Consider the following 5,718-nt stretch of genomic DNA (forward strand, 5'->3'; position numbering starts at 1 on the left):
CGGTCGGATCGCAAGCTCATTTTCACTTGACGTCTAATAGCTCTTCGCACCGGAATATGTTCTGGACCGGCTGGGATATTTCTTCGAGATTTAAGTAGTGCCATATTGGCAGGGTTCATACTAAGGCGAGTTCGGCAACTTTTTGTACAGTACTGGGGTTTTTGCCTGTGGCGGCGCCAGCAAGCCCGATGAAACATAAGACGCCAAGTGAAAGTGAGTATGCGAGTCGACGATGAAGTCTGGTGGACTCGCAAAGCTAAGGAAATGAAAGTCCCAGAAATCCGGCAATGTCCGAAAAGTATTTCATTTGATCTGTCCGATTAGACCGCGGAAACCATCAAGGATCAGAATGCAGCAACCATCTTGAATAAAGAACGCCACGACTGCCAAATCCTTCGAATGATAGCTGTCGCAGCCACCAAGTGCCCCTTGTCTCAACTACCTAGTTGACGTAGAACTGTGGACGGTGAACGTGGAAGCTCCTACGGCCTCGGATGTTTGTGACTGTATATTCTCTCTCATGTGCCGCCGAACTTCTGGTCCGGAAGACCCCCCATCCGCACTATTCAAAAATGGGGTTGAAGTCCTCAGTCAGTGTTTGTATGGTTTGTTTGCTTGCACTTGGAGAAAGGTATTTGTCTCAGACAACTGGGGAGAGTCGGTGATAGTGCCCACTTTTAAAAAAGGGGCTCGTAGTGAGTGTGGTAACCACAGGGGGATCAGCTTGACCCCGGCCATAGCGTGACCGTTGGCGTCACTGGTGCTTCGTCACTTGACAGTAGCTCGTGAGACGCTGACTGCAGAGCAGCAAGTGGGATTCAGACCTGGTAATGGTTACGTTGACCAAATCCGTCAGGCGCTAGAATAACGTCATACGTATAAGTGTTTCACAATTATAGTATTTTTGGATTTCCAAGGCACATTCGACTCGGTTGATCGGTCTGTTCTTGACATGCTTTCCCACCNGAGCTAGTAGGGTCTGCGCTGACCAAATCTCCATACTGCATCATGTGCTGGAATGACGTCATAAGTAAGAAAGACCCACAATTTTGGTATTCCTGGATTGTCAAGGCGCATCTCACTCGGTTGCGCGGTCTGTTCTCCCCGAAAAGCTTGTCAATCAAGCAGTGCCGTAGGGGCTTGTGACCACAATAAGTCTTTTGTAGTCTCAGAGTTCCAAAAGTGTGAATGTATATGGAGAGCTCTCCAAAAGCTTTCGAACACATAGCGGTGTCCGTCAGGGATGCCCTTTCCATTCCTATTTAATTCTGTAATCAAGGAAATAATCAGACGAACGCTGGAAGTTTTTCAAAACACTGTGACGAAAACCATGTCGATCTGGAATATGCCGACACCGTTCTCATCTACAAAGAAGAGAAGGCACGGGCGTTTTTGGATGGACTGAACAAAGTTCTCCTGTCCTTGGGTATGCACTTTGCTGCCACAAATTTAGACAGCAGATTTTGGCTCCACAATGGAACCACCCTCCACTGAACATTGGACACCATTAATATACCTCCCGAATAGATAGCACCGTCAGGGCCATGGCTTTCACTGGACCAGATGCATCCACACCACATTTAAAATCCTTACTGCTCTGGGGACGGACCGATAAGCGAATTCAGAGGCGTGACATATCACATAGCCATCCTCGAATGGGAGGTGTCCGGAGGCGGGACCACCTGAATATCACGTCGACCGAAGAGCCAGCTTTGGACCAAACGGAACCAAGACCTGATTGGTCAGAATATGGGGTATCGCGATCGAGCGTTTCTAGACCGGTACCTCCAGCACGATTGAGGAAATTGTAGCCCGACGCTGTGGAAGCCTATGTCATGCTCTAAAAATATGGTGGTCAAAAGCATATGAAATTGGACCAAGATTCTAGACCTCTCGGAAAAAATACGAGGCACCGCCGAAGAAGTCTTTAGGAACTCGGGGAACCCACGAATTACCTCATGTTTGTACCTGAAGCCTTTGGAAAACACGGTGAAGGCTTCTAATAATCTTCAGTGACCTCACCGTATCCAATCTTGATTAGATTTTGCTACGAACAGCCTATAACGGGGACATCCTTCAACTGTTGCACAGGACAAATCCTTTCCTTGCGTTGGAACCATATGGGGTCCATTTAATTATCCTGAACAAAACGTCACTCACAATGGCCAAGTGAACTTGTGCGATGTCTCATCAGTCGTCCGACCAAGATACATTCCATTCCATTGCAACGAGGCGATTTTCGCGCCAATCTGATAAAAGTGATGGCCTTTCGCCCGGCAGCACAGGTCTGTAAGCATCAAAAACATACCGTGAAAGGTGATCGGACGCATCGTGAATCAACTCACTGCCAGCAACTTGATACCACAGCGCGAAACACATTGCTCCCAAACCGTTCTTCGGTAACGAAGATTTTCGTAACCGTAAACACCTTAACCCATAGCAATGATGCTGATCTCATATCAAACGCCAAACTATTCTTGTTCCAATGAACTTTCAATCTAGCCTCATGAGTTCCGCTGCTCCCCATATTAGCTTCTTATCGGATTGAATGAGGAATTCCACACCTGATTACAACTATCAAATCAGCTAAAATTTCCGATAGAAGGAGGACTTAATCAAATCTTCCTCTACACCGGTCTCCATTCGAGTTTCCCAAGGCGCTGTTTAGAACCTACCGTCTGTTCTACGCCGACGACCTGCCAAGTGACCCTGCAAATACATGACAACGTTCAGCGGGTGACCTGAGATCTTGGGGCTCCAAGGGTAGCACCTTACTAATAGATGTAGAAGCTTCAGAGGAGTGGCAACTAACTGGCACCTTCCTTTGAATGAGGAAAAGGGTGTGCATACGTCGTTCAGAGGAGCCTCGGAGAACGTCTCTGTCGTGCACGGCGAGAATGGACCAGGGGATGTTACCGAGAAATTGGTAGTCTTGTTCTCATCAAACATGTCTTTCCCATTCTCCCGTGGAAAACCGGCTAAAAAGGCATTCATCGTTCCTCGAGTGGTCGCGTGGACCTCCCGCGTCCTACCCAAATAGACCTTCAGATGCTCAATGGGGACCACGTCAAACCGCCTCTTGGATACGCTAACCAATTTATCCGCTCAGGATGCAACAGTAAGGAGCTGCTTCGGAGGTGGTTTTTGGCCTCAAATCTGTTGACTTCGAAACGCGTCTTGTGGCGATTGCGCTCTCTCCTGAAAGGACATTGTTTGCACAATGCTTGGTAGATAGGGCTTCACCGTTAACCGGACTAATACGCTGCAAACCCTGGTAAGATTTTCAAACTCAGGGCGTACACTTTTATCAGGGAACAGTTTTTTTTACCATTTCAGGTATTTGGTAAGTGGAGTATTACTTCTTTACTATCCGCCCATATCGCATCCACACCCTAGTTTACAGCACTTACAGATGCTTTTCATGTGAGTCCCCAGTCCTGGAAACATTTTGCGCCTTTCAGGTGTGGTGTTTTGTACCTTTATTTTGCTTCCATCATAACATTACGTATTTTGGCAATTGCATAACCGTTTTTATTTGAACACGAAAAACCACAAGAAAGCTCACTTGTACAATTCCACGTAATACAAACGTGGTCACATGTTCCGACTCTCTTTTGACTTCACTCGCGCCAACAGTAGGCCTTCGCGACTCTTATGTGCTAACTCTGGTATCGAAACATTTCAGACGATCCTCAGAATTTATTGTGTGGGAACTGTTCAAAAGAAGACCCCTGGACAACCAGGATCGGATTATTGTCTATTCGCTGACCTGGGCCAGCGACGAACTGTTTTAAAGAGAAAAATCATTAGTAATTCTGTTCCATCTGGCGTCTTCATCAATGTATACTCAATCTAGCTTTATTATTTTCATTTCTTTACCACACGAACCTGGTAAAGTAGCTCATTGGGTATTCAGACCACCACACAGGTGGACGGATGTCACCAGAGAAAAAATGCAAACGCCACTCATGAAGCTTTGTTGAGTCGTAATCCTGTGTATCATTCACAGAGCCGAACTGACCAGCAACCTAAGTGCCAACATGGGGCTTCGAAGGGCGTCCACAATTCCCAGCGGTTCCAAAGGGAATTACTTCCCCTTGACTGGTCGATAAAACTGAATGGGCCCTGTTGGAAAAAGCGCTCATGACTTTCCGGGGCTCGTTGCAAGCCGGGTCACGCGGTCTTCTCGTGAGCCCTTGGCCACCCGGCGTTTGAGGAATCAGAGTGCACTGCTGCATGCCCTGTTTTCAGGGATGGATTTCGTGAATTCATTCAGGACAAAGGAGTTTCACCCTGTCCGGAGGTCGTTTGACCTCAACGAAAGTGTCAGGGAGCAGCTTTGTACGCTGCTGTTATAGCCCTTCTTTTTGCACTTGTCAAAACCACTGACCTATCGCCTATCTATTTCGCTTCTTAATAACTCATATATTATGTCACCTTGTTCGACAGTGGAAACTTTGCAATGGATTACTCAACTCAGGGAGTACGGTTTACCCCGTTCCTTTCCCTTTCTTACAAGTTAGTTAGTCCTGTTCACAGCGCAAATGAGCTGGCCGGGCTGGATGTCACTGGGCAGTGGCGTTCTCCTAAAGTCCTGGATTATCGAGCTTTTTCTGATCTGCGGGAGCCCAAATGAAAGCGAATTTTCGGATTTGTCCACACTACAGCGTGATAGAAGAGTTCTTTGCACAGGCTGCAGTAGTAATTTGTTGCTCCCCAACGATGGGCGAAGGCCACGCGATCTTAATGTGTTCAAGGTCGATCTGCACTTGCTGACCACCAGGTTACACGTTATGAAGGTTCGTTTTGGAAATGATAAGTGGCCAGAAATAGCTGGGGTTCAGGAAGCACAATCAGGAGGCGTGTCTATTTGAGGGGTGAGTATCGACTTAAAAGCCCAAGACCAGCCTGGATTCCAAAGAGTTGGGACGGCCAGCCTGGGTTTTCATATCACTCTCAGCGACGCCAGTGTCACAGTGTCTCGCCGGAAGAATCACTAAACGTGCATTTTGATGGAAAAGGTTTCCTTCAGAATCAGAATCTTTGGATTGCACGCTGCTACATTAGACACGCGCCGGTTTTTATGTCGAGTTCCGCTGAGTTTAACTGAACTGGATAATCAAACGTTTTAAAGACGACAGTTAAGCGGAATGCAACACAGACACCACAATTTCCATGAGCCGTGGTTTCTGACTTATCAAAAGCAAGGGGAAATCGTGAAGAAGCAGTGTAGTTCCGTGTGCCTGAAGTTAAATAATCGCCAGAGGGCCTTGCCTACCCGCTTTATAGACAGAGATCACACTTATTTGAGCGGGGGCTTAGGTCAGGACACGCATGCGTCCTTTGTCAGTTAGACCTAAAGGGCTAATGAAAGCTTTAATTAAAAGCTTTAATGGAGGCTCTTATGTAGAAGAGCAGTTATGGACTTATAGGTGCGATTTTTATTGGATTAGATGAGACTGAGCAGTCAAACACCCAATGGCCCGACGATACATGCTCGCGAAATCGTGAGTACTTGAAAACGTATGCTGCGACGCGAAGATCCGCAACAGATAGATCAAGCAAATATGCTTAGTTGAAGGATACTGCCTTCCACATGGAATCAATTAACTGGCTCACGGGCCAGTTGGAGTAGAAGGGTTCGTGCTTGGAGACCTTCTCTTGCATATGAGTGGTGGAAGCGTTAAGATGACACGCTTTTGGTAGATGGTCATCACA

At 47.0% G+C, this 5,718-nt stretch overlaps 1 protein-coding gene across 1 annotated transcript in view; it reads right to left on the minus strand.

Moving 5' to 3' along the window:
- Positions 1-2,379, minus strand: part of T265_00077 (hypothetical protein) — a gene marked incomplete at both ends in the record, with an annotated part of 30,052 nt that extends 27,673 nt beyond the window's left edge. Inside the window, one exon of the mRNA XM_009163734.1 lies at positions 2,309-2,379. The remainder of the gene's footprint in view (positions 1-2,308) is intronic.
- Positions 2,380-5,718: the final 3,339 nt, after the last annotated feature.

Source organism: Opisthorchis viverrini (genome assembly GCF_000715545.1).
Source record: "Opisthorchis viverrini unplaced genomic scaffold opera_v5_1, whole genome shotgun sequence".
Classification (NCBI taxonomy): domain Eukaryota; kingdom Metazoa; phylum Platyhelminthes; class Trematoda; order Opisthorchiida; family Opisthorchiidae; genus Opisthorchis; species Opisthorchis viverrini.